Here is a 23881-nt window from a genome sequence, read left to right as displayed (position 1 = left end):
GTATCTGTTTGTAAAATCACAAAATATTTAACACCACAAATTTAAATTTGACTTTTGCATTTATGCTAGATTATCAATTACCTTCAGCAGAATCTAGGTGGGGTATCTTGGAACATCTAGGTTAAGAAACGAATTGACTATCAGTAGACCCATTTAAAAGAAAGAGATTGTGTGTTAAATGCTAAAATGAAAATTCATGAACATTTCTTACAAGCCAGCAAATTGCAGGAAAAAATAATAGTACAAAAGCTCAGACCCAATAAAACAAGACCCTTTTTGGTAGTTTTTAAGTCCTTTTGTGTCATCGTGAACCTATAAACAGATAATGATCCTCTTAAAATGACTAAGAGGATATCTTATGACATTTTAAATGATGTTAACATAAATCTTTTGTAAATATGCACACTGTGTGAAAGACAACATAAAAATGTTTCTTATATATAGACAATTGCATATGTTTGTGGGTGTCATTTGTTCAAGCAATTCAAAAGGAAGGTAGTTTCACAGTGGAGTCACTTTGCTTAAACCCTTCAGTGACAAACACTGCAGCTATCATTAGGAAACAACAGACCCTGACACATAACCAGCAGCTTTGTTAGAATACTGAATCTATTCTGGTTTCAAAAGCTCTGTTTCTTCAGGTAAAAATAAATAAATAAATAAATTAAAAAAAATCCTTTAGTTGTATTTTAAAGACAACCCAAACAAACATTTCCAAATTTTTAATACAAACCTAGATAAATTACAGATGTTAAGTGTATCCTGAATCAAGTGTTCTACTGAGTTATTTTCTAGTACAAAAATTACAAGAGACAGTATTAATATCTGGCTTTTACAGAGATTAGTCATCTATATATTTTAAAGGGCTTCATAAAGTAGCAAATTCCCCCCCACCCCCCCACCCCACCCCTTTTTTTCAGATAGAAAAACAGTAACGGAATGAAGGAATGACCGGCTCAAATTCCACTGGAAAACTGAAAAAAATTGAAATGGAACCCTTACACTTGATTCTTTGTTGAGGCTCAATCTGTTACAGCACAAGGAACCAGAAAAAGCTACTTCTCTGCTGCAACTGTGCACATCTAAAGAGTGCTTGAAATCTTGATAATGAAAGGTTAGTGGTAACAGCAGCCTGTGAATGCTACTCTGGTCCTGATTCACACTTATCCAGTGGGAGGAAGGCTGGGCCTCTGTGGAAATAACTTGATGAAATCCAGGGGTAAGCTTGAACAAATAATTTCTGAACTATGAATGAAAACATGGAAACTCAGAATCTTTTCATCTACTTAGCTGAGAAATTTCTCCCCATTCAGCTGTAAATATAGACACTTCTTTTCCATGTTAGTTAATAAAAAGAACAGGTAAGAACATTTTCTAGAAACCACCTTAGAGGATTTGGTGGCAACAAATGATTACACAATTTAATCTGCCTAGACAGATGCTCAAGGATAGCTGTGTTATCTATAATGAGCTCATTAATGTCTACATGTCAAAGATATACATTTTAAAAGCTTTCCAAATAGAATAGTACTTAATCAATTAACATAACAAACCTGATAATATTTTTAATGAAAAATATGTCTAAATTGTGCTTATTCAAATTAATTCAAAATGTCTGAAAACATGTACTGATCATCTTTACTTGACACGAACGCATTTCACTTTTATGTCATCCTCACATACATCAAATATATTTCTCTTTAAAATTAGGTTGTTAAGTCCACCTATTTTTCTGGAGAGAGTTCATCCATCATTAGAGCTGCTTTCATAAACAATAACAATGAAAAGAAATGCTTTGTTGGCCTGCCTTTTGACAAGACTCCTACTGAGTTATTTTTAAAAAAAGAAGAAAAAACCATTGCATTAAAACCTTTCAGAGGTTAACTTTAAAGACATTCCTGTATGTTTTATTCTGCAAGTTTGCTTCTCATACATTGTCAAATAAATGTAATTAAGTAAAAAATCTAATGCTTGAAAATTGAGTTAGCCTTCAGTTAAGAATCAGTGACTCACAAAAGGTGCTTGGTTAGTTAATACTTCAGAAGTTGAAATCTAATTAATACAACATAGTTCAAAATGTTCACCCATGCCTGAATTTAGCAAAATAGCAGCTGATGAACAGAACACTGGGAAAATAAAATTTAAAAAATAATATTAAGAAACAGGTTGGCTCAGAGGGCAAAATACAAACTTTCATCTCTTCTTTGATTCTGTGTTCAGTCATCCACTGAGGAAACGGTCTAGATCACAAATCCACACCTAATTTATCAGCATGGGCATGATCCCCACCTCTGCTCTCAAAGTTTATGACTAATCTATCATGGAGTTTTAGTAGCTTCCAGCAGAAGAAAGAATTCTGGCAGGTCAGCATTGCGGTCACTATACAATAAGAAAGATCCATGGTCTATGGACAGAAATATTGTCACCTTTACACCTCCCTGGTACATATGGCTTTCAGCAATTTTCAGGTGAGTACATTCTCAACCTCAGTTCACATATAATCTATGTCCTGAAAAGCTCTCAATAATATTCTCTACCTTATTAATCTCTTCTTTAGGGAAAAGGTTCTGAAATTTGATTCATAAAATCCTAAAAATTCTCAAGGTTTACCATGATACTTCAAATAATATATCTGCTTTCCCTTCCCACATAATAAAAACAGATAATTATTAGAAAATTCACCCGATAGAGTATTCATTCTCGCTTATGTCTTCTCCCTGCATGGCATCAAAGTCTCCTATTCATATTATTGACAGGTGAACACAGTTCAAGAAATCACATCTGAAGAGAAACAAAATATTAATTTTAGTTCACAAATTTTAAGCAGTTTTCAGCTACTTTATTTACTAGCAGATACAGACCATACAAGGGCCTATAATCCATGCTATCCTCTGTACAGAGCACACGTGAGCTCTAGCCTTGTAAATATGGTTTTGCCACTGCTGGGGGCAGCCATTGGGATGTGACAGGTCCCAGGGGTGGCTGGGCTGCCCCTGGCCTGGGCAGGGCTGAGCCCCGTGGCCAAGCCCCATTGTCCAGCCTGGCTGAGCTCCAGCTCTGGGAGCACTGCTGGGGAAGGGGCTGACAGCCCAGGCAACACCTGCTGGACAAACAGCCCCTGAGAGTGTTGGGGTCCTACAGGACAGTTTCAACTCCTCCCTGGTAGTAGTGTGCAGGGAACAGGTGAGGATGGGAAAAATGTTTCAAAAGAAAGCCAAGAGGACCCCAGACTGATGAGGAAAAATATCCTACCATCAACACTATACTCCACCCAGTGAAGATATCATGATACTCATAACTCATCATAAACTTCCTCTGTCTTCTTCAAGCAGTTTGAAACTATCAACCTTGGGACACACTGCAACCTTGAAAGTATGAGCATAACTTCAGGAATGAAAAAAGAGAAAAGGAGCAGATACTAGAAACACTCAGATAATGATTTTAATATTTTACTAATAAGGTTTTTCTGTTTTACTTGCATGTTTTGGACTATTAGAGCATTACAGCATTAATTGCACTAATATACTGTTAGCTCTATGAATACAAGGTGTTCACTTCCACCTATATTGAGATTTTGAGTATAACAGAGCAAACACATGCAGATCCTGCAGAAATAGGGAACTGCAGAATTAGCCACTTAAGGATAGCTCTTTTCTCTGCATCACTTGTTTCTTCATAGGAGAAGCTTGTCTTAGTAAAAGGAGGCATGATTAGCAAATGGAAAGTTAGGAATTAGACAGTCTATACAGTTTGTTTCTCTGTTAGGACTGCTGTTCTCAAGGCTAGGAATCCTCTTCCAAAATGAAGAGAAATTAGTCAGGAATTCCTATGGTAGTAGGAATACAACACAGCTACTGTTAACAGCTTGAATCCATTGATATTAGTTCTATAGCACTAGCGATGTGCTTTTGATGTGAACGTCCTGGTCATAGCATCATAGAGTCACTCAGGTGGGAAGAAGCTTGGGAGGTCTGTACTTAAACCTCCTACCCAAACCAGCAGAGCCAGCTCTGGGATCAGACCAGGTTGCTTAACACTTTCTCCAAGCAGGTCTTGGAAACCTCCAGAGTAGTCCACACAACCACAGTGACCAATCTACTCCCATGCTTGACTTCCCTTGTGATGAAAAAGCTTATTCTTATATCCAGCCTTAAGCATCTTGTTTCAATTCACAACCATCCTCCTCCCTTCAGCCATCTCTTAAATAGAGCTCCTGGGTCGGTTGGTGTGGGTGAAGGTCCCAGGTGAGGTTGGTCAGGCTTAGTATTAGCCAGGGCTCTGCTGTTGTGCACTATTTGGTAAAATTGAAGTAGTCTTTGTTAACCTGCTCACAAAACCTTACAGGTCAAACATTTTTGAGGGCTTGACACCTGACCATTTCTCTTAAGTATCCTGTTACAGAGGGTACCTGGAAGAAGTAAATAATAACTACATTTGTAGGTAAGATGTTACATCTTAATGTATATATTGACTTGTTCATTATTATTGTGTGGTTGAAAAGGTATTTGCTATTGATGATTTGTTTCAGGAAATATTTATGATTTCATATGCAAACAGTGTGGCCAAAGGTTTCATTAAGTGCATTTGTTTAGTGTATTTGTTTGGATAATCTACAGATAAATTAAGTAAAATGTTGAAAGACAGAGGATAATTAGATTTTTATTAAGAAAGGCAAAATGAAAATGCATATATTAAGAACCAGGTCTTTCCCTCTGGGAGTCACATGGGAATTCAGAATAAAAAATATAATATCCTGCTTATTGTGACAAAAACCCCATTTAAAATTGTACACAGTAAGAGGTACACTTAATTATTTGTAAAGACCTAATATCCCAGAAAAATGCTTGATATATATTTCTGAAGACATCATTCTTCTGCTTAATCCAAAAACCAGGTTCAACACGAGAAACAGCAATAAAAATTTTTCAACCTGTGGCACGTTTCTGAAAAGTGACAGAAGGGGTCTAGCTTTTTGACCATTCAGTATCTGGCCAGTGCACTGACATTGTCTGCTAGTGTGCTAATTAGTTTCAGCTGAGGCCGTGTTTTATTGATGTGGACAATTGGCTTTTGGCAATTGGATTGAGGTCACAAAACTAATTTCATGTAGTTCTTGAACTCTGAATTAAAGGTGTATGTGTACAAGTGTTATTTTTAACTTGTTACTCTGCTAAAACTGCACTAAATCAGTACAGTATTAAGATGATTTAATGTCACTGCCTATGTGCTAACCATTCTTTTAAACCATGTTTATTAACCCTTGAAATCTGGAGGACTGCCCTGTCACTGCCTCACTCTGGAATCAGCACCTCAAAAGGGTGTTATTTCTGAGAATGACATCTTGGTGTCAGCAAAATACTACAGTTACATCCTATGTCATTTCTAAAAGTGCAGTCTTCAAAGAAAGGTCTTTCAGGAAATTGATGGAAGGACATAGATAAAATTTTTGATGTTATTTGAGTAGGCAAGCCACTACAGTGACCACAGTTTTCAGCTGGGAAATTGGTCATACAGTCACTTTCTCCTGATCTAATTTCCCTAACCGCTGCTGAATAGAGTTAAGTTTATTGTTCTATGAATGTGTACGAAGATCTATTTTGTATTGTTTATCACTTAATATATAGTACTTTATTGTTGATTTCTCATCCCTGATTTGCATCCTATTTATTGGAATTGTGTTTTGGTTTTTGTTTCTCTGTACCCTCTTGTCATTCAATGTTTTCTGTTATTATCCTGTTTTTCCATTTCTCTGTATCTGATGCTTTTGTCTCAATCCAATATGTTAATTTTCATTTCTGTAGGAACATGAATAAGAAGCTATGCTCATATCTGTGCTAGTCTGGGTCAAGCCTGTTTCCATACTTATATGAGCAGTTAGACCTTCTTGCTCTTTTCTTTTCAGAGTTCTTTATGGCTTGCTTTTCAGTTGGTTTGCTGTGACATGGTAGACTGGCTAGGATGGGCTGGAGGAAGTCTGACACTCTTAAGACTTCCTGGAGCATTTGTGGAAACTCTGAGGAAACCAGAACTCACAAAATTAAGCTAAAATTCAGGTGTGAGCAGAATGTGATGGGTTTAGAAGGCCCTTAGATGCTTTTTATTTTTGTTGTCATAGAAACAAAGCATGCTTTGAATGCATGGAATCATGTTTTGTGATCCTTTTGAAATAATATATGTATTTCTTTCTTATAACTTGTGACATCTTCCAAATTTCCAACATGGACAGAATTAAATAGAATAAAATTTAAATAATAAAACTTTCCATTAAATAAGGCCTTTTAGGTTTAAGGGGTTAAAAAAAAGACTTTGGAACCAAGTTATAGAAACAAATTGTTGAAAAAAGAATAGTTGTATACCTACAGCTCATGCAGCTGATGCATAGGAAAATAAGCCTATATAAGACATGGAATTTCTAGTTATGAGAAGGTTTCTTTTGCTTGGAAAAACTGACTCATAAAATGGAGTTTAACTCACTAAATGGCCACAATGCCATTATGAAGAGATCATATAGATTCTTGTAAGGGCAATGGAGAGAGTTAGATGTGTTTTGCATGCAATTCATCTGTCTTGTGTTATATGCTCTAGGATGAGATTAATGGAGCTATAACAGTGACTGTTTTTCTCCCACTGCTTTTTAGGCAGCCTAAGAGAGTCTCTCGGATGCAGATACTGTATGATTACTCTTAAAATGAGGTGATATGCCTTCTCAGTCACTAACATTTACAAACAAAATAGAAAAAAACAAATCAAAATTCCAATCAATCTTTGATAGTCATGTGCTAAACCAAACATTTCTAAATGTTCCTTAGCTACCATATTTTGATATTTGTGACTGTAAGCCTGAAACTTTAGAAATCCTGACAATAACTTACAATCTTAAAATGTTATGCTCATATCAGTGAACCTGGAATAATAAAAAATGTCTCCCAAGCTTCCTGTAAAATTGATTGTCCCAGCTTTGACCCACTGGAAGCCAGAAGCCTTCATTTGCCAGTCAGGAAAATGGCATGGCATCTATTGGTGAAAGTTCAGCATATCTAATTTGCGTTTACAGAAATAGTTTTACCAGAAAGCTACTGGCAAGTGCTACCCTTAGGGCACTGCTTTCCTTCAGCAGACTGCCCTCATTCTGGCCCTGCATTCTAGAGTCTTTGAGAAGCAGTGCCAGAGTGCAAACCACACTGCTTTATGCAGAACAAATTATAAAATGCTGCTAGACCTGAGTTAGCTATACCAATTTTTTAAAAGGTTGTAGGAATTAAGAGCATATAAATAGCATGAGCTTTAGTATATTGCACCACACAGCAGCTCCTGTACTCTTCCGAATCATTCTGTAATGATACCACTACATTAATGCTCTCAATCATTACAGAATATGAAGAAAATAAAAATTTTCATTAAAAATACCTCTTTTTTTTTCTTCCTTATGCAAATTTTACTATGAAATTCCTATCATTCGCTGAGATTAGTCTATCTATTAGTCTATCTCTTTAGTCTTGCTGATGCTATTATGTGGAATATTGTATAATTGCTCTTTAGGAATTAGTCGTGAGCTATAACATTTTGTTATGAAGCAAGTTTGTAATGTATGTTAAGCATCCATGCTTCTAAAACAAGTGATAGCAATTATTATCATCTTTACAAAAAAGTCATGTCAGAATCCTCATTAAAAAAAAAAAAAGCAAATAACAGCTCCTTTTCATAAAACAAACATCAGCCTACAACTTGTCATTTGTGGCCCTAAAATGTCCATCATACAGGTTTGTACACTATGTCTAAAATAATTTCCATAATATTGTTCAAATAACTTATTCTGCTGATTTCATGTTGCACTTTCACCAATCTCATATATCAGCATCACCAGAGTAACAACATCAGCCATCAACTTTGCAATATCATGACAAGAACAATCTAACTTCCTTGAAATCTGAACTTGATGATGAAATATCTAAAAACTGGTAGTCAAAACCCCCTGCTGCATATTTTACAAGTATTTTAAAACCAATCCATTAATGTCTTACAAGGATATTTTTTGTCACCTCATTACAAAAAAATAACAAGCCTACTCTTATACCAGTGCAAGACTTTATATACTTATTTCCAAGAATTTAGGTATCTCCTATACCAAGTACTCTGATGAATAAGTTACATGACAGTAGCAAAATTTTAATCAGGGAAATTAAAATCTTAGTAGGCTTTCTTTACTTCTATTTAAAAAATGTATTTCTAATAGTTTTAATAAACAACAAACATAAGAATCAATAGCTATTGCAACTAATGGCAGGGCTAAACCCTTTATTCCATTACTTGCTAACATTATGAATAATGCTGTTGTGGTCTGGAGGGTTATCCATATGCATGAGTTAAAGCCGTACAAAACATCAACAAGATCAAGGTCATGACTTATTGAATGAGCCTTTTCCTCAATTATTTTTGGACTACAAGCACATTATGCTAAAGCTTGAGTTGTGCCTGCTATATTTGCTGATGGACTCCAAGCCAAGTTTTGCTGAACCTAGAAAACAGGCTTAGGTTGGCCTTGGACATTTAGCTGGGAGAAAGTGTGAAATGGTTCTTTATCTGAAAAGACTATCTATCCTTAATACAGGGATTAAAGTAACGTGTTTTATTGCACAATTTGCAGTATTGTGTTTGAAATCTCTGCAGGATCACCCAACCTGCAGAGTATAATTTCAGAACCTAGCAGTACCATTAAAAATAAATGTTCTTTTCACAGTTCTACCAAATTGCCATTACAATAGATGACGAGAATCATACCCCAGGGCTGCCCTAAAATGTCTCATCTCTGTCCCATTGTACATTGATTCTGTGCTGAGTTGTCTGATGTTTGAAGAATGTGCAAAATTCCCACCTCCCTGACTTTCTACATTTAAGCTTTTGAAATTAATTCTCAGGCAGCAAAAAGAAAATATGCCTCTATGCTTTGCTTTATCAAGTCATATTGCTTCTCCCCTTAACAACACTAATAAAACAATGCAACCATGATAACCCAGAGAGAGCCCTTGTGTTAAATGTATGTATGCGTCTCTCTCATGGTGTGTTTTCTCAACCTTCTTCCAGTTCTTTTTTATATGGTATGTCACTAATTATTTGCATCTTTTCCACCCTGTCTCTTCCACAGACTATCAAGTTAGTGAAGTGTTTATTTTTGTCTGCATATATGAGCCACTGATATATGGGATTGGTAGGTAGAAATATGCCTGGAGTTCAAACACATTCTTGTATTTGACCTTCATAATGTGAACAAGTAGATACAGTTAATGTTGATCAACTACATTGAATTAATTTTATTTAGACAAGTTTGGTCTAGGAAATGCTTCATTTTCCTTCAATTTTATGACTATGTTTCTGCGCTTTTTGTGCTTATAATTCTCAGAAATTTTGAGAATTAAGTGTACGTACAGCCATATTTCTGAATTATGCAGCTCATCTAACTGAGGATAGAAATACATGAGGACCTAAGAGGCAGGAAGGATTTTTCTGCAGAAGTAGTGTTCTCCATATCACAGTTATAGCCCACTGAAATCTTAATTTCACTTTTCCCTGCTCTCTTTATATTGTTGCCAGCATAATGCAGCTATGCTAGGACAAAGACTCCATAACATTGTCTTACTCTGGCCTGTATCTCCAGGATGGATTGTCAAATTTGCATAAGGTATCTGTGGCTCAGATTCTCAGGGGGACTTCAGAGAGATCTGTTCTGAGAGATTTCCACTTAGAAGAATACTGCTCAAGAGGGCAAGGCATTTGCACTTCAGAGAATTGACAGTTTCGAGGATAAATTAAGGTAGCACTGCAAATCCTTCCTTAATATAAATGAGGTAAGCCTGCCCCTCATTACTACATTTTGCATGGCTGCCATTGTTCTCCAGTGCCTTATGTAGAATTTAGGCAGGTTCTAGGTGTATGAGCTCAAAATTTGGATTCTTACCTTTGCCAGCTTCTCACAGCTCTCCTGAAGTCCTGAATTTTGGTGATTATATTGCAGTATCTAAACTTCCTAGCTTTAGACATGTGTGATAGAACCCCAGCACTGAAATTGCAGTCCCTTTCCCTCAGAATGCCATGCCTTGTGGAATGAGCAGAAGCAGGACTCAGTTACAAAGCCACCAGCTTGGCTGGAGTGCAGGGCCCAGTTGTGCCCTGCGCTGGGGCCATTGGAGCTGGCTGGAACCGGCTGTGCCTGGCATGGGGCAGCCCCGGCTGCTCCCCACAGGGGCCGCCCTCGGCCCCCTGACAGACCCTCCGCACCCGCGCCCTGTACAGTGCTTTTTTTCTTCAACCTATTTGTGCTTAAATCAATGTGTTAAATTTGTATTCTTAAACTCATGTTCTTATGCTAAATTTAAAGCTGGGTTTAAAGAAAACAAATGAAATGTAATATTGCCTAAGTTTTAAGGCGTACTGTGACTATTCCAACTTGTACCTGAAGTCTGAAGTATTGCTAGCTTTATCTAGTGAAAGGGAACTTGTTTTTTATGGAGAGACACAGTATCAGTCAAATATAAAAATTAATCACACTTAATTATTAGTGATTTGTTTTGTTTAACCCAGTATATCTGCCCAGAGTGCCCAAAAGTGGTACGGAATCGGCACTGGTGTGGGGTGAGCAGCAGTATCCACCCATGGTGCTCCACGCATGAAATCTGTGGTGGCGGACACTGCCATGCAGCTCACACCATGTCCTCCCTCTTCCCTTCTTGTTCAGCCCTCTGCTGCATGGAGTACAGCAGCCCTGAGCTGCTCATCCTTCAGCCATACCTTCACAGTTAGCTGTTTCTCTCACTGCTTCTTCATATCTTCTTGCACGTTCTTGCCTGTGGCTGTCTCCACTCTCCAAAAGTTCACTTCGTTGGCCTGTTTTTCTGTAACAGAGAGCTTAGCAGAAGTGCAGTTGAATTATAGAATACACTCTTTCAAATCCTGAAAATATCCACACCTTAACTGGTACTTCTCACCTCCAGCCTTGTCCACATCATTTTCTCTTATTCCACACTGACTGATCTCCACAGGCATTTTAGTAAGCATTTGCTTCCTTTAGGACTATTCGTACAAGTGATGACTCATCCTCACTTGATATCATCAAGATATGATGATATCATCAGATTTTTTTCAGATCACTGAGATAGGCATCTTCCTGCTTTGCAAACTGCAGGTGCTGTTGAATATAATTTATATTTTTTTTAAATACACTTGGATAAATAGGAAGTATTTCATTACTAATGTAAGATGTAGCAATACCTATGTGGTTATATTTCCTGAAGCTTCTTATCTGATGTCTTAATTCATTGTCACCCTTTCATGTGAAGAGGCTCTGATGCAAAACCAACAACTCTTCAGTTATGTAGTAAAATTACCCATTATTCTATCATTTTGCTGTATAACCAAAAAGTTGATTGTGGTTTTACAATTCTGGATTGGTTGTTTCCCTTGTAAGCTCTTTTTGGTTTTCAGAAGTCATATTAATCATTTTATCCTTGCCTGTGACAAATAAATGCATATTTAATCTTCATGTATAAATAATGTGCTCTTCTGAATGTGCCAAACAAAATGTGATGAATTGCAGAGCCATTTTCAGCCTCTCCTTTAGATTTCCTTGTGATGTTAGTAGACAGAAGGAGAACTGAGTCTCAGTCCCTAGGGGTGTGTAACTGTTGTAATGGAATTAATAGAGCTGATAAAATGAATAATTCATGATGCATTGTCTTTTGACAAAGCTTCTCAAAAGAGTCCAGTACAGACCAGCTGACTTCTAGTTAGGAACTGGCAATCACTGCTCCACTATTTTTTTTTCCCTCTCCAGTTACCTGCTTTTATTAATTGTATAATAATAAATAATAACTGCTCTTCTATGTCCTCCCCTCTAACAAAATATAACTAAGGAGGGTTTGTGGAGTGAGTCAAAACAAATAAACAAAAGAAGATACATAAGAAATACCTCTCATAAACACCCCACACACGCCCCATACACCACCCCCAATATGTTTGTAACTGAACAGAGGGATTTAACTTTTTCCAGCAGGCTAAAATACACATAAATGTATTTCCTGTGCTCAGCACCTATGTGATATACTCTAGGAATTTCTCATTTAAAGACCATTAGTAGTAGTACCTAAATGCTTTTTAACTATTCCACCTATACCTACTCCCAGCACTTTAAATATAATCTGCTTATCCATGGCTCAGAAATGTTTCAAACAAAAGATTAATTATCAGTGCAAGTGCATTCCTCAGGGTTGCAATTTCCAAGTGCATTTAGGCAATGTCTGAACAGGAGGACTATACAATTCTGGACCACTTCATCTGATTAGGAAAATTTACATTATAGGGAGTAGATCTAATGAGAGACATGAAGGTGGAATTATATCTCCCTTAATCCATCTGGTCAATCTACCTGTGATCTTAACATTTACTGTTCTGTTAGTTTACCCCAAAGAAGGTTAAAATGGTAATTTTGTAGAGTCATCACTAATTGAAACGATTTCTGATAGAACAGGACATTTGAATTAACCAAACCAAAGAAGTACAGAGTTCAGTGGCTGAAATTCAAACCTATATAAATTAAGACTGGAAAAAAGATGTATGTTACTAACAGTGAAGACAAGAAAAAACTGGAAGAATTTTTAGGACATGGCGTTCACTTCTAGTCTTTAAATTAGGTTTGTATGCTTTTCTACAATAAATGGCTTAGCTCATGATTATTTATTAGTTGCTACAAAAGCTGACGCTGTGACAGATTTGTTCTATGTAAGATTTACACAGTTTTATTAAAAATATAACAATTTTAATACCTTGAAATATTAGTTGTAAGAAATAAAGGTATTTTAAAGTAAAAACTGGCAGAGGTAGTGCAAAGTGTTATATCAAAATTTAAAATATATTTACTACCAATAATCCTAATATGCAGCCTTCCATCTCTTCTGTGCTCAACAGAGATTTGGTATCTAAATCTGCTTCATTACCCTCCTGCTGTACACCTGCATGTAGTCACAGCTGGGACCGAGTTTCTGCAAGCCAAATAATCAGGAAGTTTTTCCCTCTGCCCGCTTTCACAGACAAGTTTGATCTAATCTAGCTATGCTTTTGCTGACAGTCACATGGATTCTTAGGCATGATGGAGGGGAATCATTAATGAAAATTAATTTAGTATAGGTACAATCGTGCTAGTACTTCTGCTGGTTTGTATGTTATTTCTGTATCTCTCCTGACACACAGTGAGCAAAAAAGGGGATATGAGATGGCATAGATTTCTTCTTATTTGTTTTCCTTACCAGTTAGGTAACCATTAAAAAGTGTAGAACTGCTGAGATAAACTGAAAAAATGAAGAAAGATTTTCTGCCCCTGTGTATGTTTTGAGGCACTATGATAGTTACAGATGTTTTCCTTTAAATGTAATTTTATAGCTGTTTAGAAACAGCACACAGTAAATTTTCAGCAAAATAAAGTTCTTGAAGCTTCAATGGTTTACATTGTCGGCTTTTAAGAAGGATGCTTCTGGTTGAAGGCTTTGGAAGTTAGCATTATTGCTCCATTGATAACAGTGGTAGCACATGAATAAACACTGGCAGAATTAAAACATAAACTGCAAAATTTTTATTAAGGTCTCAGTCCTGAACATGTTAAGAAAAAAGCTCAGTGATGTTTGTTATCAAATCTTTACTGTTTTCAAGAGCATAAGAGCTTATGATCCGTATGGAAAATTTAGCACAATAAAGCACTATTTTTTAAAGTCAGATCAGCATTATGATGCAAGCTAATTGCCATTCTGTGAAAGTACTAAAGAATTTAAATTCAAAATTACTATCTTTTTTATATATATTTTTGTTTTTTAATTGTAAATTCGTTTGAAGTTCCTTCTTAGGTAGTAAGCTCTGTGGAGCTGGGATTCCAAAGTCAAATGTGCTGTATCTATTATTAACTCTTACAACACTCACCATTAAGTGATATCATCTAGTTCTTATCCTCAAATAATAATGTAATATAATGGTATTGCTAATTGAGGAATTTTGTTCTGTGGAACTTACACTATGTAGGAAAAAAAGGAATGTACAGCTTACAATGTAAATATTTTTTTAAATCATATTGCATGTGCAGACACAATGCCCATAAAATCTTATAATTATGCAAAATTTAGCATGGCAGCATGACCTGCAGCTCTGTCATTCAAAGTGTTTTTAAAGGTCTCTTAGCAAGAGAAGACTCTACCTTGCACTTGTAACGGATGTATTTGGTACCATCAGTTTGAAAGTTTTCCTTTTGAAGTAGCATTCAACCTAAATCACGCTTGATGCTTTCGCAGCCAAAACTTCATGTCTTCTCTTCTAGAGACTTGGATAAAAGATTCTTTTCCTCTTTTTATCAGTTTTTAAAACATTTCAATATTGTTTGTCTTATCATCCTCTTCTGAGGAGTAAGGAATCATAATTTTCCCAAAATTTCTAAGTAGGTTTCTCCAATTTGCATGAATATTCTGAGTAACAAACCGTCTTCACACTTCTTGTGATGTTGCCAGAAAATTTGTGCCTGCCAAAGGACATTTCTTTCCAGTGTTATGGTACCTGTCTTTAAACCAGTTCTTGCAGCTTTGTGGAAAGCCTGTACTCCAGCTCCAAATCCTGGTTTTGGTAATAGCCATTATAATTCATCACTCATTGTTCTTGTAGAAACAGCATTGTTAATCTTTCTCAAAAAAACTTTGGGACCTGGATAATTAATGTGACTTTTTAAATGAAGAGTAAATCTAGTTAATTCTCTCAGAGTAAATGTTTGATTAAGCTTTTTGTAAACTGAGGTACAAAAAGCAGCCAAATGTATTGTCAGTAGTGTCCTGAAAATTCACTCGTATCACCAGGTGTTACTGGAGTACCTCCACAGTTGCTACCATCATGTTGAGTGTTTTATAGACATCCTCCTTAAAGAGCAAAGCCTGAGACACTACCTTTGCTCTGCATGTAGACTCTCATTTGTACTCCTGAGACACCTGGTGAGTACAGCAGTGGGTGTATTTTTTTGTTTTTTCCTGGGCTGTTCCATCATTCCTATGAAAAAATGTGTTTTCATCAAAATGTGTATCAGCTTCCTTTGCAAGGCAAACATGAAAATAAATATCAGTCTTTAGGACAGGCTTATTGAATACTCATTGTAAGAGTTACATAAGAATAGTAAAGTATGAAAAAGATTTCAAAGTTCAGATTTGCTTTTTAGTCTTCGGAGTTCTGGTTCCTTTAACGCTAATAAACACAGATGGAAAGTAAGACAGTTTCTGTTGTTCCTAGGGGCTGGCTGGGTCTCTCCCCTTTAGTTGTGCATATTGTTGTCCAGTCTCTAGGTCAGATAACTCCTTCCCACACCTTAACATATTTTGTAAACAATATATCTCAGGAAAAAAAAAAAAAAAAATTACCTGTCATCTTAACACTACAAACAGATGTTGGTGATTCACATTCACAGGACCTAAGCAAAGCATAGAGATGTAAACAAATAATGACTGTGGAAATTACATTATCTCCCCACCACTGTTGTTGGAGGGACATGCAGTCATATTTCTAAGATTGCAAGCACTCTGCCTTTTGTTCATGATGGTTCTTGTGCAGTGTTGAGCCAAAACCTCTTTCTCTAAATTCAGAAATGCTATATATTTAGATTATAATTCATGGCACTAGAATGCCCAGCATAGTGTCCTAGAGTGTTGCATGTCTCCCTCCAGAGATCCAGTTGCCTTGCTCTTTGGCTGTTCATTCAGCAAAGATTCCGGTTCACCACCCTTTCTCCTAATGACACAGCTGTGTCAGTTTTCATCTCTCGTCAAATGACACAGGTGTATGTCCTCACAGGGGATGTGAGATAAGGGATTCCATCACCTTTCATGGTAACGCCAGACTAAAAACTGTGGGGTTCAGTACCAAGTGAAGAACAGTAGGTGAGGTAGCAGTGACAGCTGTGATTTGGGTGCGTGAGAAATGACATAGAGGAGTACAAAAAGCATTGGCAGTTTCTGAGGCTCTCTGCAGGAGCCCACCACTTCCCTGTAATACTGCAGGAGATGCTGTCAGTCAAGCTCTCTGAAAATCTTATTCCTCTTAGATCTTGAACGTTGCCAAAGCTGGATTTTCTTAGTGTAACTAATGTGAGACTGCAGGATCTGAAATGATGATAGTCATACCTGGCAGGGTGTCCTAGCTTGGCCTCAGCAGCTTCTATGGGCATGGGAGAATGAAGCTTCTTTGTCTAAAGCCAGCAAGCCAATCAGATCTGATAGATTTAAATTTTAGCTTTAAATTCATATTTAAATTTCCAGATACCCTATTCAACATTAAAGGTCTCTCTTTGGGCTAGGTATATAAACACCCATCATCTGCTTTTTTGGCACTGACAAAGTAGCTTTTAATTTATTTTATTTTATTTTACCCTCCCCACGCCCCATCGTAAGTTCATTATTTGTGCTTTGCCCTGGAGATAACAGAATTGTGAGGTATTTCCCTTGAGGAATCACCATGAAATATTTATGAAGCTTTATTTCCTCCTCTCAGACACCTGTGCTACTGTAAGAACATTTCCCATTATACTATTGCTTCAAATTTTTAGGGCTTTGGTTGGTTTGTTGTTTTTTCTGTTTAGTTTTTTTTAGGAAGACATTTTAAGGCTATTACTGATTCTCTGTTTCTGTGTTAGACGCAACCTAAAATACATGTCTTTTTTGAGGCTTTTTTAGCTTTTGTTGATATGCAGGGCATACGTAAGTGCTACAGAAATAATTACTGTGCTCATAATTTGTGCTACTAATTGACTATGATTAGAGACATTTTGCTGAAGAACAGTTGACTCCCCTTCCAGAGACAATCAGAGAAAAACTATGTGGACATTTGTTTAAGAGACCAACATACAGTTAGACAACCATTTCTGTATGTCTGAGGTTTAAGTTTTGGTTTTGCTTATCTTTCCCTTTTTTTGCAACTGTTAGACTTCCTTACCAAATCCTGAGTTAGGACATACCACAAAAGTAAGCGAGGTGATGATTCCAATAAACTTGGCTCCTGGTCTTGAGAGCATGCACAGTCATCCCCAAATCGTTGTTGCCAGCCTGCAAGCACAAATGATGGTAAATGCAATGATTTTATTCGAAATGATTACTTGAAAATCAGGTCTTCTCAAATATTTGTACAAATATATATATGACACAATTCTTTACAAGTGCGATGAATAAGTAACTGACATTCCCAACATTAAATTTTACATATTGAATTCTAGTCTTTTTGTATGGATTCTTGTTGTCTTATGACTTGTTAACAAAAAACCTAATCCAAAACAAAAACAAACAAAAACCCCCAAACCAAACCCAAAATCTGTTTTATTAACACTATACTTTTCTTCAGTCTTATTCTAGCCCTGCAATCCTTTCAGGCACACTCCAATGGCCTCTAAAGCATGTTGTTGTTTCCATGAAAGGTGTGTTGCTTCCATTATAGCTATATGGGGGAAATGAGAGTGTTTCTACAACCTGGACTAGTCTAATGAAATACCTAAACATCTTTAATTTCAATAATATTTTGGATTTAATTAGCATCCTGGAAACTGTGATTCGTGGAAAATATTCATGGGATAACAGTGTTCTCTCTTAGGATCCAAGCTATATAGCCACATTATTTCTTTTGCAAGGTGACAGTCTGTTCTCTTCTTTGACAAATCGTGTGATATAGTAGGTCATCTTATGATACTGCCTGCACTATGGAAAAAAGTGACTCACGAACAGCAGGTATTCGCATTGCCCAAACTCTGTTGCGGTGCCATATCAAGCAATTTAATTTTGAACTAATTCAGAACACAATCTAGTCAAAATTTCTGAGATTGTATTACTGCCCTATTTTTCCCTGTTTTCATTTACCTTAAATTATGAATATAGTTCAAAAAAACCCCAAACCAAAACAATCAGACTTTTAAATGCTTGGCTTGTCTCTGCTGTCTTGCTTTAGGCACTAACTGAAATATTAAAGCACAAAGTCTTCTGAGGAATATGGTTTTGTAATGATTTCTGTGCATAGGTAATGGCAGTTTACAAAGATTCTTGAAATCCTTTCAGGAACCTGGTCTGCTAAAACAAAGGTAGGAGAAAATAGGAATTGTTACCAGTAAAGGGCCTATTAAAGGGAATGTGTCGTCTTCTACAAAATCTTCTCAAAACTATGGCAAATTTGAAGTTCAACTAAAACGCTATGGCTGTGATTTTGGGGTGGGTTTTTGTTTGTTTGTTTGTGTTGGTATGTTTGTGTTTGGTTTTGTTTTCTATCTTTGTATTAGTCTGTGTCAGCAACACAACACCTAAGCCTAGCTTCCGTATCAGAATGCAACCATCTTGAACAAACAAGGTCTCTTGAAGACTGTTAAGTTTTGGAAGAGCAAAAAATATGGATGGTGAAGAACAGGGCTTAAAGGAAAAGAAGAGCAGCTTACCATTTTTCACTTGAATAAAGATTTCAGGATGGATCCCTCTGTGTTAATCTTCTTCCTCCTCAAGTAAAGTTCCTCTAGAATTTATTCCAGAAACTATAGTTTTTGCAGGAGAAGCTATCTAAAGGCTCATAATGTAAGATCATAGATGACTATGATGTTCTTCTTAAAGATACAATTTCATCCTGGCCAAACATTTCCTTAAGAAAGTGCATTGCTGAATATAAAAGAAAGGATGAGTTTGGCTTAAGTTGTTTTGTTAATCAGGTTGTTTACTTTCTGCATCATCTGTTGCCCTCTGTGTGACTTAAGATTCTCTTAACTGAGCAGTGTTTATGTGTATCTGTTGCTCAACAGATGTCTGGGATGCTAAGGTCCCCCCTGAGTACAGTATTTGTTTGTATGTGCAACCATTCCCGATTTCAGAAGTATACTTGCTCTGAAATATGAGGCAAATTAACACTAACCCCACCTGTGCATACTAAAAACCATTATGCTTGATCTGTAAGAAACATTCAAGTTAACTAAAAGATACAAGTAAAGATGAGTGACATACAAGATTTGTTTTCTGGCCAATATTTCAGAAGCCTATTTCTCTAAGGAATAAGAAATGAGACTTTTTTTCTCAATTTTAATGTCTTTTATGGTTTTTTTTTTTACTAGAAAAAAGACTACACCCATGGAGGGAAAGGCCAACAGCATGAGCATGAGGGATCAGTTTTGCGAGCATAGGCTTTACACGGTAAAGAATCTTCAGTTCTTTGCAACTGCACATCCCAGAGAAATATTTACTAACTTGAAATCTCATTAAGACATTTAATTGTGAGTTTCTTGAACATTTACCACCCTAGAGAAAGAAGTTAATTAGGTGAGAAATGTTTTTGCCATCCAAGGTAAAAGGAAATAACATATCTTTCTCCACTAAATGAAAGAAATGGAGAACTACACCTAAATCACTGTATTGTAACTGATTTATGAGGTTCTAATTTCATGTAAACACAAAATATGAAAAAGAGAGAAACCTACATAGTTTTCCAGCTGTTACTCATCCAGTTCAACTAATTGACCATGAATCTGTTGGTAGTTGAGCTTTGAAGTGGTACAAAACCAGAGCATAGGTACATATTATTTTAATGAATAGTGATGTGTGAAATGAATCATAGCCTTGTCAACAAGGTAATAGTGAATTATATCCCAGTCACGGTTAAGAGAATATATGACAAACGTGTTAGGCGTAGTTTGCAAAAGCTGCTAAAGGTTTGTCAATTTGATATTTCTATGTGAAAACTGTAAAATGAAGAGACTCTACAAGAGATTATTAATCAGGCATAACAAATATAGCTTTAACACAATATTCATGCACTCTTGAGTTTTTATGAATGTGGGGCAAGATTTTGACTGACGTCTGTTTGTTTTCAGTAATATTAACAGCCAATTCTTTCTCTGATATATGTTTATGCTAATAGAATTTTACTGAACATATGGAAACAGGATAGAAATATCTACATGAAAAATGAGAAATATTGTTGCCTTGTTTGGAAACTTTTATTATTTTTTTCATATTTACCTAGGAATCTTGGTAATTTCTTTTCACGAATTCTCAAGATTAAAACATAAATTATTGATTTATCACTGTTACAAATGCTACCTTAAACCAGTTAAAATTTAGGAATAAAGATCAGAGAGATTCAATTGACTCGTTTTTGTAAGATTTTCATTTGGCTTTTTGCTCAGTTTGTTTAGTCAGGTAGTGCCTTCAGACTTTAAACTAGCAACCCTCCTCTTTAAAAAATTACACTTCTGAAAATATTGCTCTTCATATTCATTCTGTAATCCTTTGTAAAGAACGTAGATTTAGACAAGCTTTTGAAAGTAGAAATAACAAGACCTCCCCTCCTGTCTATACTCAGGAAAAGACTGCATACTTAGGTTATCTGTTGACAGTCACAAACAATAAATCTCCCCACACCTGTTCTGTATGCAGCCAGTTTATGCTTATTCAACTAAATTATGGTAGATATTGAGAAACCTAACCTTTAGATAAAGTGTTAGGTACAAGCAGCTTATTGGAACACATTTGGTTACAAGTGGATTTTTATAACTGCTTAGTTTTGATATATTTTTATTTCTTAGACTGTCACACCCTCTTAAAATTATTATTCTGAAGCATTCACTTTTACATTAGCAATGACCTTCTTTCTATCAAGATGAGTACTTCGGGTATAAATATCTGGTGCCTATTTCACAAGCCTTAGTCTCATAGTACAATAAACCTTATCTAGATACTTTCGGTAAAGCTTTTCCTCTTTGCTTCACTCTGCCTAGGTGATTAAAAGATTTTATTATATTTTTCAGGGAGACAAGTGAGTGGTGGGAAGAAGGACTTGGTGAGGAATTCATACTGTCCTTCAGTGAGATAATTCATCCCTAAAGTTCTTCACTGTCTTGGTTGAATCACTAAATACCTTCTGTACTGCAGCAGAAGAAAAGGGAAAGTAACAGAATCAGCAGTGTGTTGCAAGTAGCATGAATGAGAAAGTAAATGATAAAACCTTAGCAACTGCTACCATCAGGATGGAAAATGTCTTAAGGAACTTGCAGTCGCTCTTGTTAGTAAGGAAATAAGGAAGCCTTGACATTTGAAACAGTGACTAGGTGTCATATCCAGGTATGCTTTGCTGTGCAGAGGTGTATAGTGTTTGAGCTTAAGATAATGGACAAGGATATAATCACCAATAATTCTTTATAGGGCTGGCACTTTGTTTTGCCAATTGCTACTTAAATACATAGTGTGTTCATTGTCCCACAGACAATGTTCTAATCTGACCTGTTCTAATCTAGACACAAGTTTGCAGTTAATTAAGTTGAGAAAAGGGTTTGATAGATAAGTGAAATTTCCATATAGAAAGCTCATCAGGTTTAAGACAAATCAGTCATTCTTTCAAATGAGGCTATATATACTTGTTTTAATTTCTGAATTTTCAGGTTTTCCTTTCCTCTTCCCATTGCTGAAATAAGACTCTTGATGGTCTGGATTCTCTCTCCTTGGAGACTCTCCTGGCTGCCTTTGTTCACACTCTGGCATCACTTCCATTGAATGCTTCTGCTGAAAGTGCATTTCTACTTCTCAGCTATGCCTTCTATCAGCTACAGATGCTCCTCTGTTGCCCGATGCCTTCATATGCTGTCTCCTCTCACACTCCATTCTTGGACTTTTTCTGGGCTTGGAGCACAGCCACAAATCAAGGCTAACCAAGCAGGGTAGTGGCCGTGAATAACAAAGGAGGCAACATCACCTGAAACTTATTGAATAGTATCTTTGGACTAGAAGTTCCTCCTGGATAATGACTGTTTTAACAGTAGAATGATTTCTGAATAAGTAAAAACTGCCTTCAGCAAGACCCAATACTGGGTAAATAACAATTGTAATTTTATCTCAGATTTTATCAGGTGAATGTTAAGTTAGTTTCATTAGCTTTTTCTAGTCCTCACAGCATCAATCAATGATGATTTAGAAGCATTAAGGTGAATGTAGAGGATGGTGAAAAAAAAGGAAAAATAATAAAAAGCAGTCATGAAATGGCCCAATTCAAACTAGTTTGTGGTTTTCAGTGTATAGGGACTGTTGGTTACAGAGTTATTTAGACAGGTGCTATTTTTTTAGTTCACAGTAAAAAAAGTGCTATCAACGCTATCTCTTCTGTAAGAGAGAAGATTTAAGAAACATACAGAGAGTTTGCACATTTGTTCTATTCACCAAAACTGCAAGCACATAAATCTCTAGGTATGTGTTTTCCAGAGGGTTTTGGAGACAGTTACATAATTTCAAACAGAGATGAGAGAATTCCTGAACTACAAGAAAGCTTTATTTCTGTATTATTTTAAATCCACAGATGAACTGTCAGTATAGAGGAGAAATGTACTCTTCAAAAGAGTATCTATTTGATGTATTTGAGAATGAAAAGGAAGACTTTTTAAAAATACCATTCTATATTATAGCAGATTAATAGGTAGACAATTTTTCTCTTTTCTTAATTGATGAGAGCTGTGATTTTTATTTTTTTTAAATTATTGTTTGAAATGAAGAGTGGATCTGTGAAGGTATTTATCTTGAAACCTTAACTTATCTTGCAGTAGTTGTGTTAGTGAGATACTAGGCAAAGGTCACAAGAAAATTTGTTCCTTTAAACAGTGGCACAAAAGGTTATAATGAAATTACAAGCAGCTATAAAGCTTTTTGACAGATAGTCCTCTGCTTCTTCCTTTTACTGCGGTCTAATACTAGATAGTATATTATTCCTTATTTGCAATTTTTATACCTATTCTCACTGGACTTTTTTTTCCTGATGACTTAAGGCCCAATTTTATGCATCTTCAATTGAAGACAACTGAAACACAAGACAGAAATATTTCTTGTACTTCCTTCTGATCTCACAGTATGCCTACAGTGTTTTTCATTTCCTCCTCCCCTCCCTCCCCTCTTTTTGTGAAGGTCTATGATTTCCAAGCTTAAGTTAAAGAAAAATACTTATAAGTGAAAGCTCTTCAGCAATGGACAAGTTTTCCTTACTCTTGCCATGACATTAGTGAGATTGTGTAGGCTTAGCTGAAAGTGCATCACACGTAATAAATTTCTTGCCCCCTTGTTTTGGGCTCAGAAGAACACACAAGAAAGACATTCAAAACATGGCACACTGAAAGTGTCTTGAGAGTTCTAGTTCAAGGGAAATTAATTTCAGCAGATCCATTACTGTTCATTCTCACAATCTTTAGTCCAGGGGTTATCTTGAAAAAGAAACAATAAAATATAAGTTAGTGCCAGGTCACATGAAGATAACTTTGTTTGTATTATGCTTATACTAAAGATTTAAACTAATAGTTACAGTCCTTTTATCGTGAACCATGGATTTATGAATACACAGCATCATAAATTTTTTTGTCCTGGGAGTTTAAGAAGGCCTACATTTTATGATAGAAAAGGACATATAAATCTATGTAAAAGAAAGAAGTTTTACAGAAGGAGGCACTTCAGCAGCAGAGGGGATGCTTCAACAGAGATCTTAAGGAGGTGGTTTTTTTTGATCCAGGAGACAATGTCTGCTAAGAAAGGATGAATGATTTACTAAAAAACAATTTTCATATAGCAACAAAACAGAGAAGGAGTTACATGCCCAATCCTAGTGTGACTACAGAGACTAAGTAGCTATTGATTTAATATTAGAGTAAGGTCAAGATCCACACAGAGGAAGAATGTATCTTGGTGAACATGTGGCTTTGTGAATCAGTAAAAACCAGTGGAGCAAAGAAGCAGGAAGAAAAACTCTCCTTCATCACACAATAGACAGTAGTTGGTTACAAGGGTAAGGACGTATGGGTACTGTATGAACTCATTTGCATTAATGAAGCTTTCAGCAG

Source organism: Falco peregrinus, chromosome 4, assembly GCF_023634155.1.
Source record: "Falco peregrinus isolate bFalPer1 chromosome 4, bFalPer1.pri, whole genome shotgun sequence".
Classification (NCBI taxonomy): domain Eukaryota; kingdom Metazoa; phylum Chordata; class Aves; order Falconiformes; family Falconidae; genus Falco; species Falco peregrinus.
The sequence above is the reverse complement of the archived record's forward strand: the minus strand, read 5'-3'. Positions refer to the sequence as shown.